The sequence below is a fragment of the Manis javanica genome, chromosome 2 (assembly GCF_040802235.1).
Source record: "Manis javanica isolate MJ-LG chromosome 2, MJ_LKY, whole genome shotgun sequence".
NCBI classification, from domain to species: Eukaryota; Metazoa; Chordata; class Mammalia; order Pholidota; family Manidae; genus Manis; species Manis javanica.
This window is the reverse complement of record NC_133157.1, coordinates 149,614,982-149,636,788: the sequence shown is the minus strand read 5'-3', so window position 1 is coordinate 149,636,788 and position 21,807 is coordinate 149,614,982. Positions and strand designations below refer to the sequence as shown.

The window sequence follows — 21,807 nt, the reverse complement described above, 5'->3', positions numbered from 1 at the left end:
CCCTGGTCTCCCAGCCCAACCCCTCAAGAAGATTTCCTGCTGTGACAGAATCCTTGGACTGATACAGAAGCACAGTGTGTATTTAATTTATCTTATCAGAGAAAAAAGTTGTCCTAAAATTCTTAGTTGGTCCAAACTCTTCCTTGTAAAATAACTTTCCAAACTGGGAAAGAGGATTTCAGGGAGGAATGCGGGTCTTGGGCACAGATGAACAATGTGTATATTTCTGGGTAGTTCTGGTTATGATGGAGAGGAATAGAATGTTTAGTAGATTTGCTAGAAACTCTCTCTTTACTACTGATCCATTTCAGGAGCAGTTTGGTGGTTAAGAGGAGGGATTTTGGAAAGAGCAGGACTTTGACTCCAGTAGCAGATTTGTCCCTTACTAGCTGTGATATGGGCTGATTGAACTTCCTCAAGTCACTTATTTTCATCTATAAGAGGGAAGTAAAAATAGCACCTACCTCATCAAGTTCCTGTGAGAACTAATTGCAATGATGCAAGTAAAGTGCTTAGCACCTTTCTGGACACCTATTGGACCTCCAGTGAAGTTTGATCATATTATTTGAAGCATAGTAAAAAATGATATAAATAGAACTAGACCATAGCAGTCTATAAGAGTGAGGAAAAAGGATTATTTGGATTTCTTCGGGTTTTAATTCTCTTAGCAAATTCAGGGTCATGAAGCTTCATGTTGGTACTAACATCATCCTAAAATCCAGCCCTAGAATAGGAAAGATGCTCTAGAGAGATGGGAGCTCCCTTCCCGCTGGTGAGGATGGCCCTTTGCACCTGGGACGGAGGGAGGCACCTAGGAAGTGCTGGGGAAGGCGGGTCAGAATGCAGATGGGGCTGAAGCCAAAGGAAGTAAAGAAAGAAATGGCTGGAATGCAAGTTAAGCTGGAAGTTCTCCTTTCCAGAGTCTCCTCCTGGAAAATGTCATGCTTTCACCTAAGGGGCAGCTCTGCCAGGAAGAGGAGCACCTGGTACTGCAGTTATTGTGCGGGCTGAGCTGACTGGCCAGCTGGAGCTCATGGGTAGCGTGCCATCCTGGATTTCACACTGTTTGCACAATTACAAAACAACAGACAACAGAAAAGGTGCCAATTCACTCTTCAAAGGCACACGCACCCTGAGCGCAGCACTCAGACACCGTGAACATTGATCCACACTCTCTTCGCCCTGGGGAACCTCATGCAGGGCCCAGAGCCCTCCCCAGGGGCAACCCCCACCCCCTGGCTTTGGATGGAGAGCCAGCTCCTTGCTGATGAGCCGTCTAGGACCAAGAACCACTACACACTTTGTGGCAGCAAAAGCTTTTGTAGATTCTGACCCCTTGGTCTCTTCGCCCTCCCTGGCTGCTGAGGAGGGAAACCAGCTGCATCTCAGAAAATAATTCCACTCAACAAACAATGCAGTGCCCCGACGAGTCATAATGAGATCTGGTTCAAATGTTGGCACACACACAAAATATTAATTAAAATAACGTGCGTGATAAATAATATTGGGATCCAAAGCATAGGACTCCTCTAATATCACAGTTGGTAAGCGCTTGCTAACACACACTCAGAATTCCAGTGTTGTTTCCATGACAAAATTAGTCTCTGGGAGATGACCTTGAGAGGTCCTTAGTGTGAGTGTCCTCCTGTTTGTAAACTGAACAATGTCTGAACAACCCCAGAAGAAGAGTATCCGACCTGATTTTCAAGTGCAAAGGGAAGAAATTCCTTGAGAACGTAATAATTCAATTAGATAATAAATATTTGAGTGCCAGCTAGTGTAAGGCTCCCCTTAGCACTGGGAATAGGGGTGGGAGTAGAGGGGGTACTGTGGTTCTTATTTTCAAGAACTAACTGTTGGTTAACAGCTGTCCCAGATAGAAAGTCCTTCTACATGCCTCACCTCAATCTTTCATGCTGCTATTTTAAACCCATTGCTACCTGTTTAGTCCTTGACTGGGGACCTCACAGGACTTCAGTTCTTATGATTCTAGGACCTTTATAGGGTACTAGGGACTTGAGGTTAGAGCTGAAAATTGGCGTCTCTAGTACTTAATGCTCACCACGGAGGTCTGACCTAAGGATTCTCACCATCTCCAGCACAGTGAAGCAATGGTATGCCATCTACTTTATCTAGACCTTTTAAATTATTGCCGAAGTTGACATTTATTTCCCCTGTTAGTACAGAAACCAAACTGGGAAAGGAAAAGACCCCCATTATCTTAATTCCAAAACCATTTTCTATCTGTAGCTAGGTCAACATTTCGGCATCTCATTAAATGTATCTAATTTCATTCTCTGAACAATAACCCATGTATCACACCAGTGACCACAACTTCAGTGTCCCAGCCCCTAAATTCTATTAGTGTTCAGAAAGCCTCATGGTTGCAACATAATGTTCAATCAGTGCAGAGAAATTAATTAAATTAAAATTATTTTTATTGTGATTTAATTAGCTTGATTTAATTACTTTGTTCGCTGACTGAACATTCTGTTTACAGCCAGATCCCCACTCTCATTCGTGGCATGAATGTTCCCATAGAATTACACATTTTCTCTGTTCAGCCATTGAGGCGGGCTGAGGGAGTTTGCCAGAAACTCACAATTTATCACAATCAGCATCATCACAAATTATAGGAAGCATCCAGCAATATGATAACTTCTAAATGAAGTGTCTGAAAGCAGGTCACACCGCCAGCCTCAGCTGTTAATCCATCATATTTCGTAGTCAGCCTGACACCCTGTCCAATGTGCTGTGCCTCCTTTATCACCGAGCAGCTCCTATGAGATGCTGCCTCCCAGGGTGCCCCTGAGGGGTCCAGCTCCCACACAGGCTGCTGTTCCTATGAAAGGCCTGCCTGACTCTCCTCAGCCTGCCTGCAGCCCCGACCCATCCTTGCTAAAGCCATTCAAGCTGGCACTCCTGCCTTCTCTCCCTTAGAGCCAGGGTCCTGCACCTGAGGTTCACCATCTGAAATTCAGTATTTCCTCTGACAACGGATGTAGGCACCAAACCCCACAGCCTGAGTAGTCCCTGGGACTTGTTCACCAGAGAACACCAGCATTCCTACAATGCCGTTACACTTAGTGTACATATCTGGGAACATTTTACTTTCACACTACTTCTAAACAATAGTAGGTATTAGATCCCCCCAAGACATCACACTTGACCACAGCCTTTTTTTACTGCAGGTCACTCTGCAACGTAGTGTGTGATCAAGCTGGACAACAGTGGCCTTCACACTGGTGCCTTTAAAAAATAAAATCAGCTCTAACTTGCCTATATTTGAAATATGTTGTCTTGATTAAATGCTCAAAGTTGTACATAGTTGTTTTCCTATGTTCTACAACTGTATTTCAACATACTTGGCTTTCTACATGGCCATATGTATTTTATTTTATGATCTGAAACAATTTTACTGAGAAGGGATGCACAGGAATTTACTGTTGTGGTTCTGGAGGCCAGAAGTTTCTGACTTGGCCTGACTGCTCTAATAGAGGCCTGAACTTTTTTGTCCCTAGATTCATTTCCTGTGGCTGCTGTAACCTATTACCACAACCTTGGCGCCTTCAAGCAACAGGGATTTACTCTGTCGTGGTTCTGGAGGCCACAAGTTCGACATTGGTCTCACTGGGCAGACGCCCTCCCTCCAGAGGCTCTGCAGGAGAGTTCATCGCTGCCGCGTCGCGGGCCCAGCGGCTGCCAGCATCCTTCTGCCTGTGGCTGCACCGCTGCAGGCTCCGCCTCCAGCCACACACCACCTCCCTCTCTTCTGCGTGGCTGTCTCCTCCGTCTCTGTCTTAAAAGGGCCCCTCTGAGGACATTTAGGGCCCCACTGGATACTCCAGGATGATCTCACCATCTCAAGGTCCTCGACTTAATCATGTTGTCAAAGATTTTTTTTCTAAATAAGGTAACATTTACAGGTTCCAGGGATTACAACCTAATATTGGGGAGGAGGGCCACCATAGTCCTTTGGCTTAATTCTTTATTGACCATGCAATTCTGGTAACGGACATAAAGTGATTTCAAAGATGTGACAAAACTCTCACCAAATTTAAAAAGATGTCCATACCAAAGCCTAGTAAAATAATTAGGTCAGAGTTAATGTGGTGGTTAAAGAGAAAGCAAGGCCTTTAGAAGATTAAGTTTTCACTAAGGCCCAGGAGAGGAAACCAGGTCTCTTTGTTCACCTTCAGGTGGACAAGAACAAGTGTTACAAATTTTGCCACTAGAATACGTGCGACTCTTGAGCCCCTGCATGCTCTGGTCTGTAATGGTGCTTCCCTCCCCCTCTCAGCCCACCCTGAGGGTGCTGTACTTATGTGCCTGCAAAGTGGAACTTACTCCACTAACCAGAAGTGAAAAACAGGAGGGACTGTGTGTTTTTCAGCTAAATAGAACAAAAGGAAGTAAGTGTTAACTTTAACATGAGAAAAGCCTCCTGTTTTGAGCAGAATCCCCAGACAGGTGTGCCAGACCAGAGTTCATTCCCAAAAGGAACTCTATAACCACCTCACTGGACATCATGAGAATGGTGCATGCACTGATCCAGGGACAGCCTGGTATCATTCTCTGGTCTAGAAATCAGACCCGGCTTCTTGCCCCAACTATGCCTCTTCTCTATGTCATTTCATTCTAAAAACCCGACCGTCTATGCACCAGTTTCCCCATGTGCGGGAGATGGACTAAAAGGACTCCTTACAGACAGGACTCACTCTTATTTTCCTGTGTGTAGCTTTGAGCACATTGCTTGGCACACAGAAGTCTCTCAATAAATAGTCATTACTTGAACTGAATGTTTGCCTTACCTGACTCACAGACTCAGAGTGATATTAGGCATGCTGCTTCTGGAGATAACTCCGAAACTACTAAGACAGAAGGCATCAATATTGCTGCAGACATCATTGCTCTTACACTATGTCATTGTGCAAGGTCCCTTCCAGCCCTATGACAGTTTCATTCTTTTTTTAAAATAGCCTCAGAGAGTACACATCTGCATGGGTAATGAGTAGAAAGAGCTCTCCATTACTCAAGCTCTTCAATTCACAGGGCATGACCTATCAAGAGGGACAGTGTGCCAACCTTGGTGTTTATCATCAGGCTGGAAAGACCTTTGAGATTATCTAATTCAACATCTTCCCTTTACATATAAAAAAACAGAGTTGTCCAAAGTCACATGCCTTGTTAACAGTGAAGAACCAGGCAGCTAGGACCCACTTCTGCTATCTGCTAATCCAGTGTATTCTCTATCCTATTACACTCTTTCTTTAACCCAAGTTCTTTACCTGACCTTGTAAAACCGGCACTACCTAAAAGCAAAGTGTTCCAAGCTGTCAAAGAGTATGTTAGTGACTTCTCTCCCACAGGCTGGGTTATGAGAATCCATAAATAAAAAACATTACAAGGTACTCTGCAAAAAAATGTAGAACATTTGGTAGTGCTTGATTTTGTATTGTACCATTTTGATTGCCTCTTCTTGCTTTCCTTGTAATCTTTTTTTAGTTATTTACTTAGTGGTTACCTTGAGGATTAGAACTGACATCTTAAATTTATATTATTCAAACCTAGTTTGAACAATAACAACTTAATTTCAAGAGTATACACTCTGCTCATACATCCCCGTTTCCCCCCTTTATATTGTTATTGTCACAGATTACATCTTTATACATTGTATGCCCATTAACATGATTTATAATCATTGTTATGTGCATTTGCCTGTTAAATCAATAGGAAAAAGACAGAGGTTACAAACCATAACAAAAGTGCAATGATACTGGATTTCAAATTTACTTATGTAGTTACCTTTACTGATGTTCTTTGTTTTTTTCTTATGGCTTTGATTAAAGTCTCTTTTCATTTCAGCTTGAAGGACTCTCTTTAACATTTATTGTAGAGCAAATTTACTAGTAATGAACTCCTTTGGCTTTTGTTTATCTGGACAGGTCTTAATTTCTCCTTTATTCTTGGAAGATAGTTTTGCCAGATACAGAATTCTTCGTGGACAGGGTTTTTTTTCTCCCCCTTGCAAGACTTTAGCTATGTCATCCCACTATCTCTGGCCTCCATGGTTTATAAAAAGAAATCACTTGTTAATCTTATTAAGGATCACTTGAACATGATGAATCACTTCTTTCTTGTTTCTTTCAAAATTGTTTTTCTTTGAGTTTTGACAATCTAACTATATTGTGTCTCAGTGTGAATTTCTTTGAGTTTATCCTCTATGGAGTTCATTAAGTTGCTTGGATGTGTATATTCATTTATTCACTCAGATTTTAGTAAGTTTTTGGCCATTATTTATTCATTTTTTTCCTTCCCCTTTCTCTCTTCTTCAAGGACATCTACAATGTATATATTAGCATGTTTGATGAGATGCCATACATTCCTCATGTTCTGTTAATTTTTCTTCACTTTTATTTTCTGCTCCTCAGACTGGGTAATTTCAACTTTCTTATCTACAAGTTCATCAGTCCTTTCTTTTGCCTGCTCAACTCTGCTGTTTAATATCTATAGTGAATTTTCATTTCAGTTATCATAGTTTTCACCTACAGAATTTTGGTTTGGTTCCTTTTCATAATTTATGTCTTTGTTGATATTCTTATGTTGTTCATACATTGTTTTCCTGATCTTCTTTATTTCTTTGTCCATGGTTTTTTTTAGCTCACTGAACATATTTAAGACAGCAGATTCAACATCTTTGACTAAAAATTCCAATGTCTAGGATTCCTCAGGGATGATTTCTGAAAAATTCTTTTTTTTCCTATGAATGGGCCATAATTTCCTGGAATTTTGTGTGTATGTATATATATACATATATATATACATATATATACACACACACACATATATATATATTTTTTTTAAGACTATTATCTTTTTTTTTGGTATCATTAATATACAATTACATGAGCAACATTGTGGTTACTAGATTCCCCTCATTATCAAGTCCCCACCACATACCCCATTACAGTCACTGTCCATTAGCATAGTAAGAAGCTATAGAATCACTACTTGTCTTCTCTGTGCTATTTTGTATATTTTTAAATATGTTGTTGCTAAGAACTGGACATTTTGAGTATAATATTATGGTAATTCTAGAGATCTAACTCTCCCACAACTCAGGGACTCCTGAGTCTTTCTTACTGAGAGCTAAAGCCAACCATTTGTAACTCTTCCAAACTATTTTTTTGCAATGTATATAGTTCTTTTTTTTGTATGGTCATTGATGTTTTTGTTCTGCTAGGATCTGCGATCAGCCAGTGACCTGACAAAGATTTCCTTAAATATCCTCTTCCCAAATGAGATGTAGAAAGGGGGCAAAATGAGTTCCTATCTCTGTAAATCCCACCAAAACCTGCTTCAGTCCATGAATGGGTTGACAGTTCCTGACAGTTCAATCATTGTTTGGTGGAGGGGCAGATTCCTGTAGCTTCCAACTCTGCCAACTTCCTGTGATATCACCCAGTAGTGATTGATTTTAATTCAGAAACAAGACAGAGAAAATAGCTATTAATTCAAAGTTCAAAGCACGTGTTTTTCCCAAACAGGCTCCCCCAAAAATATTGCATCAATTTGGGTCTTGACTTTCTCATGATCTCTCATGAAACATTAAACACCCCAGTGATGTTTATCTGCCATCTTTAAGTCACATATATTCTCAAAATCCCCTTAGGAGGCAGGCAAAGTACAAAACATGCTAAAAAACATGATCAGGAAAAACAAATTAGGCCTAGCAGAAGGGTCATAATTGAGGGACAAAATGATATTGCTAAATGAGATGCATCTTCCAGGACATGAAGAGAGAGAACTAGTTCTCAGGATCAAGGAATGCTTGATCAAGAGAAACATTGAGTCTAAGAACAAAGAAGTCCCTGACCTCCCCGTATTTATTCTATGCTCTCTTCACTTAGCACTCAGCCACCTGATGGGTTGATGGGAGCGCAACATTTCCAGAGAGGGCGTGGAAGCACCAGGCTCCTGCCCCAACACCTTGCCCTATGCATCTCTTCCATTTGGCTATTCCTGAATTTTATCCTTACAATAAACCAGTGAACATGAGAAACCTGCTTCCTGTGTTCTGTGAGCCATTCTAACAAATTATCAAGCCTGAGGAAGGAGTTGTAGATACCCAGTTTTAGTGTTGAAGAATTGGAAAATTGGTTGGTGTCAGAGAAAATACTGCACAAAGGTTAGGATTTGGATGTGTGTTTTGGGGGGTACATAAATCAGCTAATTACAAGGAAGAAGGGAAAGAAGCAGAACCCTTGCTTTCTCACAAAATCTCTACTTCTAAGCACACATTAATTAAATGTATGAATGCTTTATTTATGGAATCAAGAAAGGGAAGTAGAGAGGTTAATGGGTGTTTCATAATAGAGATCTATTTTGCTTCTGTATAGACATGAGATTTTTGCCTGAACTTTATGAAAAAGATTGTAAGATTTCTTCAGGACTTACTCCACCTGCCCATCAGTCCTGCGTTTACATTGCAGGTGATCTTTTGGGAGAATGGGCAGGAAATATGGCTAACATTTAATGAGGGAGACATCTGTGAACTGATCACTATGAGAGCAAAGGAAGCATTCTAAGATTTAGGACCCAGATTTAGGCCACTTTTGACTCCTTCTGGAATGTCCCCTGCAGTTTCAACATTAAAAAATACCTTATTTAGATTTATGCCAAAGTCAAGCAGCCAATGAAAAGGGAATACCATTGCACTCAATCTTACAAATTTTCTTTTCATATCATTTTTTCTTTTTTTAAAAAATAATAACAGACATTTTCTTTCACAGACATGCAATTTTGTCTTGCATCAATTCCACAGGGTAGGTCTCATTGTTCCTATATTACAGAGAATGAAATGGGGCCTCAGAGGTAGTATAAGGTTATGCAAACATTCAGTTGTAGAGTGGCAATAGGACACAGGTACTAACTAAATCCCACACTTTTCCTCAACCCTATGGTGTCTTCCTTCTTACTCCTACTCTTTCCTTTTTCTCCTTTTTTCCCCATTCCAAAGGCACTCACAGCCTCGGGACATGGACATGCACCCATACTTCTAAAATCCACTCAGAATTCTGAGTACCAAACTACCTGGGGAAATTTTGTAAAATCTGATGAATGGATCTCATCCCAGACAATCAAATGTCTGGTTGTACAGCCTGGACATTAGCATTTTGTCAAAATTAGCATTTTGTCAAAAAAAAATACATGTGATCCTAATGTGCAGCCAGGATTGAAAACCACTGCTCTAGAGCATTCTGCACACCTTATTAGCCATAGAAAAGAAAATGCTCACTCTTTCAAACAGAATCAAATCTCTGGAGCACGTCAGTGTCGGCTGACAAAAACAAAAGACAAAGTAACCAGTGAGACTCACAGAGGGCAATCTGAGTGACATGTTTAGCCCCACCCTTCCAAGCCCCACTGGGATCAAAATGTTATACTAAATAGGGAGAAAAGTCTGGAACATTCTTGTAAAATAAGGAAGAATGGTATCAATGGACTAGAAACTTTGAGGTAGTAGGCATGATTTGGTGATGGTGAAAATAGAGGGGTCAAAGTACTAACAAGAACTGCTCAGCACTGACAAGTGCCCTGTGGGAAGTGAGTGAGATCCCCCAAACACCTCGGAAATTCTCAGACTTGAACTGGAGAGAATGGGACCGTGGGACAGTTGGTGGGCGGCAAAGGAGAACAGTCTGGTGATCGCACCTGTGCCTCACACACAGGGCTGGTGGCCGCCAGGCAGGGACGTGGGGAAGGGCCCCCATAAGCACTTCCACCACAGGAGGCTTGAGAGGAATTATTTTAAAAAGCAGTGAATTCCTGAGACAAAAATGCCACCCTAGTAATTTGCTGCCAGTTTCTCCCAACCTAAAAAGATCCCTAAGCAAGGAAATGCAAACCACCAAATAAATAAAAATTTTTAATTTCCCCTTTGGGGCTAAGAGAAGAGGAACCAACACAACGGCTGAGAAAACCATCTCAAGTTTCCAAACAGGGTGAATGCGGAACTCCTTCTGAAGGAAAAAGCAACTGAAACGAACTAAAAATCACAGAATGTATGAAAAGATTTAGTATAAAAAAGAAAGATAATGTTTTGGAAGACTCAGGGCAAATGTTTATCTATGAAATAAACTTATTCCGAAAAGCAGGGGATACATTTAACACAATCTTTAATTTGGATCTTCAATGTTAACAGGACATTATGGGGAATAGTCATAAAAAGGAAACAAATGATAAATATTCCTATTGGTGAAAATCATGCTCACTGGAATTTTTTTTTAATCAACTTTAACCCGGGCAGTGTGGCAGATTAAAATTTCCAAAGGTGGCCAATCTCCCAACCCACATGCTCATATGCAATATGACCTTTCTCTTTCATCAAGAGGAGTCTATTTATTCACATTCTTAAATCTAGGCAGGGTGTAGGGGGATCCCTGTGATTTGTCTAATAGAATGTTCTGGAAATGATACTGTACCAGCTCTGGTCATAGCAGGGCTGGCAGCTTTTGCTTCCTGCCAGGCTTGCATTGGAAGTCAGCAGGCATGTAAAAGGCATGCCCATCCTGAGACCATCATGCTGTGAGACGCTCAAGCCACACAGAGAGCCACTGGAGAATGAGACACCGCAGGAAAAGAGAGAGAGAGACTCAGAGAGGCCATGCTTTGGGAGAGAGAAGCGAGCATGGAAGTAGACCCACCCCCTGCACCAGCTGAGGCCATGCGATCAGACATACACCACACAGCTGAGCTGCAAAATTGCTGACCCTAAATATTATGAGCAAACTAAAATGGTTATTCCAAGCCACATAGTTTTGGGATAGTTTGTTAAACAGAAATAGACAGTGGGCAGAGGCAGCCAAGAGTAGGCAGCCTTAGATGTCTTACAGAAACAGGTGAATCTGGTGAATGTATACTTGCTAAATGTTGAAATCCAGAAAGTTGGCAGCCCAGAAATTACCTTACAAGCAGGAGATGGGCAGATTCCCCTCATGGACTTCAGACCAGCTATAGGGGAAAGACCCAAAGCACCCCACTTGGGAGCTCCCATGGCCACCCTACAGAAAATCTCCCTTCAGCAGGACCCTGCTCACAGGTACACAGCCGCCAGGCAGCTCTGTAAGTCCCTCATCCTAGATGTGTGCAAACAACCCAGGATTACTAGACATCCAAGGAAGTCTTCACTATGAAAGAAAGAGACCAAACACATAGAAAACGGGAGTTAGAGGAAACAAAGGGGGGAAAGAAAACTAAAAAGCAAAAGCAAAATGATCATTATCGTTCTTGGAGAAGGACATATCAGAGAAGTTACTGCACCTCCAAAACAAGAATAGAATGCTATTAAAAAGAAAAGGTGGTCAAAGAACAAAAAGAACTTTTGGAAATTAAGTGTATGATAGTATAAATCAATAGCTCAGCAGAATGGTTGAAAGATAAGTTGGGGAAACTTTTTAGAAAGAAGAGCAAAAGACAGATGGAAAATAGAAGAGATAAGAAATTAGAGACAGATACAGATCAACAATGACCTGTTTCATTCAAAAAAGGAGTTCCAAAAAGAAAGAACATAGAACATGGGGAGTAGGAAATCACCAATAAAGTAATTCAAGGGAATTTCTCATAATTAAAGGGCATGACCTGCACCAAGTCACATCATCATGATACCTTACAACAATGGTGAGAAAAAGAGGAGTATGAAGGAGAGAAAGAGAAGTTGAGAGAAAGGTCACATATACATGCGAAGTCAAAGTGACTTAGAACTTAATGCAACACAGGGAGCTGGAAGACAATGGTGCAATGCCTTCCAAATTCTGCAGTTATCTCCATACAGAGCTTATCTTTCTAGACAAACTATGAGTCAAGGGCATGTGTAGAATGAAGATGTTGTCAGGCACAGGAAAAATTAACCTCCTACACACTTTTTCTTAGGAAACTACAGGATAGTGTGTTTCATTAAGCAAAGGAATGAACCAAAGAGGAAGAAGATATGAGATCCAGGAAACAGGCTTCAACACAGCAGAAAAATAAAGAGGATTCCAAGGACTTTAGTGACGGGGGATCCCAGAAATGACAGTAGCCAGTTCAGACAAGAGCTTGTCAGATGACTGCAGGACAGACTCCCCAGGAGATGAAGACAGAACGTCTAAAATGAATGCACACCTCAAGAGGAGATCTGGAACACTTGCATAGAATTGGAGGTTGATAAATGTAATGAAAATCAAATAAATAAACAAGCAAAACAACTCTAATCGAATGCAGCATTCTGCAGATGAAACAAAGTATGAACTCCATATGAAATTTTAAGCTTATTACTAATCACATTTTTAAGAGAAAGAGCTGAAATTAATATCAATAATATATTTTATTTAAAACCCAATATATTGAAAATGTTATTTTAACATAAAATCAATATAGAATTGTTAATGAGATATTTTATATTCTTTTTTCATATGAAATCTTTGAGATCCACTGTGTATTTTGCATTTACAGCCCAGCTCAATTTGCACACTAGAATTTCTCAAAAATACTTGATTTTACCTGTATCTAGTTCTCATTAAATTTGCAACCGAGAAGGTTATTCACAAAGCAAAAACATTCCGAACATACTGGAAATCTTTCCAAAAGCCATCTGTTTTCAAATATAGATATAAAAGAATTTAAATTAAAAAATACAAAAAAATCAATTCCTTAGTCACACTAGCCACATTTCAAGTACTCAATAGCCACATAAGCCCAAGGGCTATTTTATTAAATAGTTAAGATCCAGAGAGATCAAACAGTTACTTGGAAAAAGAAAAATAATCACAGTTACCACATGGCTCAGCTTCAAATAACATACTCTGAATAGTCATTTAATCAAAATTATAATATGAGCTCCATTGGGAAGATGGGGATGGGAAATGTTCATTGTATCAGGGGAGGAAAGAGGACAGAAAATAAATCCTCAATGCCTGAAACTGAAAAATCAAAAAAATAGCAATATAATCTTATTAAATAGAAACATAGAAGACAATAAAAAAGGAATCTATCAACATAGCTCCAAGTGATTGCCTCTGAGTGATGAGGAATGGAAAGTGACTCAGGGCCCTTGTTTTCCTGAACCCTCACAGTATTGGTGGACTCTTTAAATTCATGCACATATGATTTTGACTTTTACAAAGATCTTGAAAAATGATGATGGGAAGGTCTGTTCACAAGTGTATAGAGGGAGCATTTTCTATGTGACATTAGCAATGTAGGACCATCCCCTTGAAACATGTCGCCTTCCCATTGTCCTGCTGAAGGAGGCAAAGCTGGGAGCAGCCCCAAGTGTAGGAGGGAAAATAAACAGGAGGGAATGCAGATGCACCCTCCTGGCCAGATCCCAAGTCCTGCTCCCAAATGCCCACGCCCTGAGCAGGCTCACAGGGGCTCTGGCAAGGTCCAACTCCCCGAGGGGAGGCAGAACTCTCAAGAGGTGAGGCCACACCACAACAGGGTCACATGCACCGCCTCCCACTTTCTCTCCACCTGGGAACGGCTGCCTTCTGTGAGGTCTGGCTACCCCACCTGGGCCCCCATCGGCAGCCCCAACACCTCCTCCGTCCTCTACGCCAAGCCCTTCACCACCCAGAGCAGAGCTTCTTTTCCCATTACATTTTCCCTGACCAGTTCTGTCCTCACCAACTATCTTTAAAAAAAAAGATCTGTGGTATGTCTCACACAGTTTGGGCCTTAGTGATAAACTGTTTCAAATTGCACACTACTATTTCACATATAATTTCCAAACTGCATGGTAAAAACAAGGATAATATCATATGCTTCTGCATGCCCCATCCTACCTGGCACAGGATACACCCAAAGTGTAGATGTAAAGAGTACTTGATGAGTAACTGTTGATGGTGACATTATAGATGCATTTATGCATTTCTATAGTATCTCTTATCACAGGAAGTAGAGTATTTCATAGATGGGAAGATCAATGAGAGAATTTTTATACATAGGAATTCAGGTTCAGTGCTAAGTTCACTGTTCCTTCAGTTCATGGCACAATATTATAATTGGCAGTAAAAAAACCTCCCCCTTTTTAAATTGTTTTTGCATTTTTTCCTCTTTTCCTTGATTCCTATGACCCATCTCCTTCCTCTCTTCCTACCCAATAGACACCCATCTAATGTGTTAGAGCTATGCCCTTGGAAAACATGCACCTTAACAATGTTTGTATCGCATGCTTTTCTTAACTTTATTAAAATAGTATCGTTATAGATCTTGTTCTATTTCTTGTTTTTCATTTAACACTTTTTCTAAAGAACTATGTTCATCCATTCTTTCCATTGCTGCATAATATTCCACCATAAGCTTCTATCACATTGCACCTATCCATTCTCCAAGTGAGGGACACCTATGTTGCCTCCAACTCCCTAGAACCCAAAATAATGCTGAGGAATATCCTGCCATGTGAGTTTCTGTATGGGTGTGTGCAAGAGTTTCTCTGATATACACTGAGATTGCTGTGTCATGGAATATCAAAGTATGTAACTTGGCTAAGTGTTTTTGAATTGTTCTCCAGAATGGCCATACCCATCTCACTTCTACCAGCTGGAGATGAGAATTCACTATTGTGTCATTTAGAAATAGCTATCACACTGAGTGTGACAAATAGTTTGGGGAGCATAGTTGAGGACCTCAGAATATAAGTTTCACAGTGATTCTTGTCATTTCCACAAAAAGGAGAGAACATAAAGACAGAGGCTGTGGCCTGTAGGTCGGTTTGCCTGGGCCATATCCCATTAAGGTAGGGGTGTAATGCACCATACTGCTTACCCGGTCCCCCTGTTCTGGGCTTCTGACTCTTGGCTGTCCTAGTTAGGACACACTGATTTCAGACAGCCCTTTGGTTATATGTCTCAAAAGGTTCTCTGACTTGGGAAAAAAAAGAAAGAGGGAAAGGAAAGAAGAAGGATTAACTAATAATACCTGAATCCACAGTTTCTTAAAAGATAAACACACACGCGCGCGCGTGCGCGCGCACACACACACAATTAACTAGAAGTAATGTGCCTCTGAGGATAACACGTATTCCTCACCAACTGGGGAATTGAGGAACCCCTTCATCAGGTGCGGCTGAGTGAAATGTCTCTGTCTTTTCCTGCCCGCATCCTCATGTTTCATCACCCAGGGGCTGCATGGTCCCAGCGGCACGGGGTTCGCCTGTTTCCCCTGTCCCTGCCCTCTATCTGGGGACTCCCTAACCGTGGCTCCTCTGAGTATCCCTCTGCTATCACCCATCCTCCTCAAGTGTGTCCTGTCCCTCCACGTGTCCACATTTGAGCTTGAAATCAGACGTGTCAGGCGCCCTTTTCCACTTTGCCACAGGTGCAGAATCTTGAGAGGTGGGTGGTCAAGTTGCAGATCAGATGTGGAGACTGAGGGAAGACCAAGCACCTGAAAAAGGGCAGAGAGCCTTCTTCTGCCAGGGCTCCCATCTCACCAAGTGCCCCTCAGCTTCCTTCCCTGATTCCCACCATCTGGGGTCCACCTATGAATTGACAAACTCCTGTTGGTCACATCTGGTTTAAGAGAAAGAAACAAGGCGTTGGGAGACCTGCACTAATAGGCAGCACTGGGCACACACACTGGAAGCAGCTGCTGTTTATAGCCCTCCCTTAGGGTGGCCTCCTGCTGGACCTCACACCTCCCCTCCCTGACTTTCCCCTGTGGGGCATTGTTTTACACAGAGCATCTGGAACCTCACACTCTTGCAGCTCAAAAAAAAAAAAAAAATTCATAAATCCCATGAGTCTATGAAACTAAAATTAACCCTCTTCCTAGGAAAACTTCCTAGACCCACTCCTGATTTACCTCTTATTGTAAGGCAGGTCCCCACAGCTCCCAGCTCCTCACTTTCTCTCTTAGATGAGAATATAAAGATCAGCCAGTCAGCTATCCAGTAGAAATGCTGCCCTGTGAATCCTTTGTCTACATAACAGCCTATGAGGTTTGAAATGTTTCCAATTTCTTAACTGGGGGGAAAAAAAAGTGCATGATTTCAGGTTGTCAGTTCAAGACTAATACCACACTGTGTAGGAGGCAAGTAGCAAGGACCTTCCCAGACACATCCAGCTTGGTGTGTTATCTGTGTGTCTCCTCTGAGCCCAGGGCTTCTCCTGCCTGGTCTTGTCCCCACAGAAACAAGAGTGGAGCTGGCAGGCTCAGAACAGGCTCTGAACACACCATCTGACCCCACCAGCATCCTCCAATACCTACTCCCGATTTCAGACACCTGAGCTGGCTCCATTGGGCAAAGTGGCGCCTAATTACCTCCCTTCTGTTTTTTCCCTCCTCTCCTCTCTTGTCCTCTCCCCTCCCCACCCCTCAGAGGACTGCCTTTCCAAGAAACAACACACAAGCACACCTGGCACAGTGCGATAGGGAAACTCACCATGGATACCGGGCTACCATTCCCACTCCGGCGGCGGCTCCTGGGAATAAGTAACTATCTCTAGAATGCTACAAACTCCAGATGTGCTCCGACTAGTGTCTCGAGACCTGGCTTCCTTGTCTCATTATGCCAATTTTTTTCACAAGTTTCATATATGCATATCAAGCCTTCAGAAGAGGGAAAAATGGGAAATGGTAATCTTCTTTTTAATATGCTACCACATGCCAGCCCTGAACAGCTGTGCATACACAACACGTTGGACTGGACATGAAATATAGCCCAGGACCATTTTTTAAGCATTCATTCCCAGGGCTTACAAAACACATTTACTTGGAGGGAGGTCACAGTCTTCCTTCTGCATAAAAAGGTGGCTTTAAAATAGGTAGAGCCATCTGGAAACAGACTCCTCTGCCATTGATATGTAAAATGCACATATTACACCATCTTGCTCCGGACTGTGCAGCAGGAGGCAGAGACACCCACAGGCCGTAATGGTTTAAATACATACCGTCAGTTCTCTGGAGTGCTTACCTTGCTCTGAAGACCCATTTGCCAGCAGCCTCAGTGACTCTGGACAGGCCAGGGAGGCAATTTGTTCATGGGGGCATTCATCTGGGCATGGGAAGTGTTCCAGATTTGGGTGGAAATTATTCAAACACACTCCAGCGATGCTCCAGGCTTGCTAATAAGAAAGATGTCAAGTGCATGACCAGGAATAAACAGCAAACACCCCACTGAAATAATGACTTCTGCTCTTTTGCTCATTGCAGCCCAGTGATTGCTTCCTTCCCTAGAAGACTTAGATCCCACCTTTAGTAACTGGTTTTGTCAGTTCTTTAAAGGAAAAGAGCAATGGGTCTTATATAGTTAATTGATCTCTCTGTAGTGGGGGTGAGGGGGATTCTGTATGTCTATTAACATTTGCTTATTAACTTATTAACATTTAATTCATTAAAATGAGTACCCCCACCACAAGACCCTCATTGTGCAGACCTTCCCCAAATGAATTCTCGAGCTCTGAAGCTATTTAACTTTTGTGTTGTTGCTTCCATTTTACTTCCTAGGATTGTTTTCTTAAAATCTGTTTATTTTTTTAAATGTTTACACGATGTGGATAACATAAATCAGCTGCCTTAAAGCTGAAAATGCCACTCCAAAGCCAAGCACTCTCCCCAAAGAAATCCCAGAAAGAATGCAGAGCTCTGGAGTACATCAAAGGGTTAAATTGTTAAATGCACAAATAGCAGAGCTCCTGTTACCAGGAGAGGGGAGAGGGAGCTGCCTGGAAGGAGGAGATCACTCTAGGTCAGCCTGTCCTTTACATTGTGAAGAGCTTGAAAGGGGCTAATAAACCCAGCAGCCTATGGCAAAGGTAATTTATTTTATATTCCTAGTCATCACATGCAATATTTTTTGGAGGGGAGAGCAAATATAATTCAAAGAAAGTGATACACAATAAAAAATCCCCACAATATCTGGTGATGCCTCCACCCCAAGTTAAGAGAACACGTTGCCTTTCTCTGCTTTTGTGGTGTCTTTCTCATCCTGTTTGTGCTTCAGCACCCTCAACGTGCTTAAGTAGCTGGTGGAGAGTTTGGGGGGTGGGGGAGCACAATATCATGACGTGACGGCTTTGCCAGCCTGGGGTAGTGGTCCACCTTCAGGGGGCCGCAAATCCCCCGCTCAACTCCCAGGTGTGGGCAACACATTTCTGCACAGACAACTCCCAGCCCCACCCCCAAGAAGACACATCCACTTGGCTTATGAATGGGCCCCTGGCTGGGAGTAATTACTAAATGGACAGCTCTCCAGCTGATTTTCTGAGTGAACGTGGAGGGCAGCTTCTCCCGGGGCTCTGAGTGAGAGGCTGGGCCCATACTGCTCCTGTCTCTCACTTGCCACATTTTACGTGGGTGAGGTCACTAGGCTACAGATGAGGTAAGTGCAGCCTGTCTGTGAGCTGGGAGAGGTTACCATATGACCATGCAAGTAAACACATGAAGTCCTGTGGGGAGTGCTGACAGCTGGGCTCTGCTGCTGGCTGCAGAGGGGTGGGGGCCACAGGCCTCCTGGAGCTTGTCCACACACTTAAAGGAGCCAAATCACTGCTGGAGCTCATTTCACACCCACCTCGGACACTGGTCCACCAGCCTCAGGTCAGAACAACACCACCCTTGGGAGAGGATGGCTGGATGGTCCTATGACAGGTTTGGAAGGGGGCTTGGATGACTAAATGGCACTACCCCTGAAAAGAGGACCTTCCCAAGGCAGAGAGATGCTGTGGGCAGAGGAGTGAGTGCTACTCCAAAAGCCCAGCCCGAAACCTCTCTGCTCTCAGGTGGTAGAGGCAATTCCACCATTTGGACATTCTAGTAATTTAGAAACATGGCTGGAAAACAAGCATTTTTTTAGAAAAACAATAAATACGTTTTAAAGCTCTTCTAAACCATCAAATGACAGAATACATTTGCAATGTGGAGCTGTCCTGCTCAGGTGTCCCAGAGTCCCATGATTCCCAAGGTCAGAAAGTTTTCTACAGGACTGAGTTAGATTAACTAAATTCTGCATCTATCCCACTCTTTCTTTGTTTATTCCATTTTTACTGAGCCCTACCATGTGCCAAGCACTACACTGAACATGAGACCATTGTAGGAAACAGAGGTTGCTCTCATGCTCTTAGACTCACACACCAGCAGTCAATTACAGCCACTACACAGGAGCTGAGATGTAGGAATGAGTACAATAAAGAGAGATGCAGGCAGGGAGGGGAAATGTGGGAACCTGAAAACAGAGGGCATCTCAAGGAAGACCTCCCTGAGAGCCTCATTAAGCGGAGATCAGAAGCATGAGAGTCACAATAAGTCATGGTGGTAGCAAAGACACACTGCAGGGCATGTCACATATCATGTAACAACCTGTGAGGCAGGTTCACTGTGATTCCCATTTTACAGATGCTCACACAGCTTAAGAGAAGTTAAGTAACCTGCCCAAGGAATGGCAGAACCAGGGTTTGAACCAAAGAGACCCCAGACCCTGCATTCTATAACCATTCTGCCCCAGACACAGTCAAAGGGACACCAAAATAAGCAGAGTCTCATGGCCAAGTGTGGGACTGAAGCCCTTCATCAACCTAAGCATCTAAATGGGAAGACCCTAGTAAAAGAGAGCTGGGTAGTGGGGAGAATATTCTGGAAAGAGAAATCAGCATATGTATAGGCTCATGTGTACAGATTGGCAGGGGGAGGGGACAGCTTGCGCATGTACACATACATACATGAGATAAAGAGGGACTTCACAAGTCATATTAAAGAATTTGAATTTTTTATTAAGGGCTATGGGGAGGCATTGAGAGGCTTTAGGCAGAATAATGAGATGATCAGATTTGTCTGTAATGTCACTCTGGCTGCAGTGTAGAAAATGGATTGGAGAGCAGTGAAGGGTGTGTTGGAATAATCCAAGTAAGAACTAATGGCCAGACTGAGAAGTAGTAGTGGGCCTGGGACCAGTGCAGAGACTTGAGATCCAGGCAGGAGGGAGCATCAGCAGAGCTTGGTAATTGAATGGAGGTGGGGTGCCTGTGTGGGTGGGAGGAGGGAAGGAGCGCAGAAGAGAGAGGAAGATGTTTTCTGCAGGAGCTGCAGGACGTGGAAGAAGATCAGGCTCACATATGCTCATTAGGCACTTAGACATGCAGATCTCAAGCTCTGGAACAACATCTGATCTGAAGATAGAGATTAAGGAGTCATCAACATACACAAGGCAAGTGGACTTTGGGGCTTGCCAAGCATGACTGAGATGTTACTAATATTCCATTTCTTTAATGCGGGTCTTTTGGAGGCTTGTGGGAAGTCACATTCTCCCCCACTGGAACATGCATTACATGAGGACAGGAAAATTTCTGTCTGGTTCTCCACTTGTTCCCCCAATACATGGCGCATGGGATGTAGGAAATGTTCCATAAATACTGTAGAATTAAAGAACTGAAGGATAACTCTTTCTAAAATAAGTTGTAAAAATAAGACAGGCAGGGAGTGTTTAAAACTTGTAACATACCAAAGAATTTAACATTTATACTCCCCCCCACAACCTCCCCCCTCAGATGCACTATATAAGATGAGGAAATGAGCGAACTAGACGGCATTGTTATCCCAGCTTTCAGCAGCTGATGTTGCATATTTCTACAACATCCAGGTTTATAACATTTATCTTCTGTTTTTAACTATACTTGGCTCCTTCTTACTTTGTCAATATAGGTTGAATCTAAAACTCTAAACCCAAAATAACATCTATACTACTGCTATTATTGCATAAATATCTCCTCTGTGTAGTGGAGTGACTGACTTACAGATAAGTCAGTGCAGCAAATGGGTTGTATGTCACTGAACCTATCCTGCCCAAAGGAGGATGTCCCACACAGGATCAAAGGTGTTCTCTTTTCTTAAATTACATCAACTGCTCTAAATCATGCCACATTTCAGCTTAGTCCATATTTAACTTTAAATGTCTTATAAAATTTTTATTTTTCTCACAATTTTTATTGCCTTTTTTTTCTGATAAACAGAAGACAAAGGCACTCAACTTATCGTGAAAAATCTTCCAGGCTCTTAATAATATAATGCGTAATGGAACTCCCTTTCTTATTTAAGACATTATTGGGCCCTCTGCTTTCATGTGCCAATTTGGACCAATTGCTTTCTAAGACTGATGCACAGCTGTCAACCCCCTGGTTGCTTTTCATCATACCCCTGAGTTAGGTCCATTGTCTCTCAGATTACCATTTTCCTTTTATTGGAGACTTTTACCATTGATTTTGCTTTTATAGGCATATACCTCAGAGACATTGCAGGTTTGGTTCCAGACCACCACAAAAAAGCAAACATTGCAATAATGTAAGGCAAGCGAATTTTTTGGCTTCCCAGTGCCTATAGAAGTTATATTTACACTATACTGTATTGCATAAGCATGCAATGCCATTATGTCTTAAATAACAATATACATGACTTCATTAAAAAATACTGATTGCTAAAAATGCTAGTCATCAACTGAGTTTTTGGTGAGTCATTATCAGTGATCACAGATCACCATAACAAATACAATAATAATGACAAAGTTTGAAATGTTATGAAAATTGCCATAATGTGACACAGAGACGGGAAATGAGCAAATACTGTTGGAAAATGGCACCAACTTACTGGTTGCAGGGTTGCCACAAACCTTCAATTTGCAAAAAATGCAGTACCTGCAAAGCAGAATAAACTGAAGTGCAATAAAACAAGGTGTGCCTGTGCTGTATCTCAGCCACATTAGCATCCTCTTTGACCCCTGAAAATACCAAATGACTCCAATTTGAGAACCTCTGCACTGGCTCTCTCCATTCATCTTCT

The 21,807-nt window shown here is 42.2% G+C and overlaps 1 long non-coding RNA gene across 3 annotated transcripts in view; it reads right to left on the bottom strand.

Moving 5' to 3' along the window:
- LOC140847925 (uncharacterized) overlaps nt 1-21,807 on the bottom strand; it is a 94,565-nt gene that overhangs the window by 33,750 nt on the left and 39,008 nt on the right. For all 3 annotated transcript variants that reach the window (XR_012128203.1, XR_012128204.1, XR_012128205.1), the window contains one exon: nt 16,955-17,105. This is a non-coding gene — a long non-coding RNA (uncharacterized lncRNA). The remainder of the gene's footprint in view (nt 1-16,954; nt 17,106-21,807) is intronic.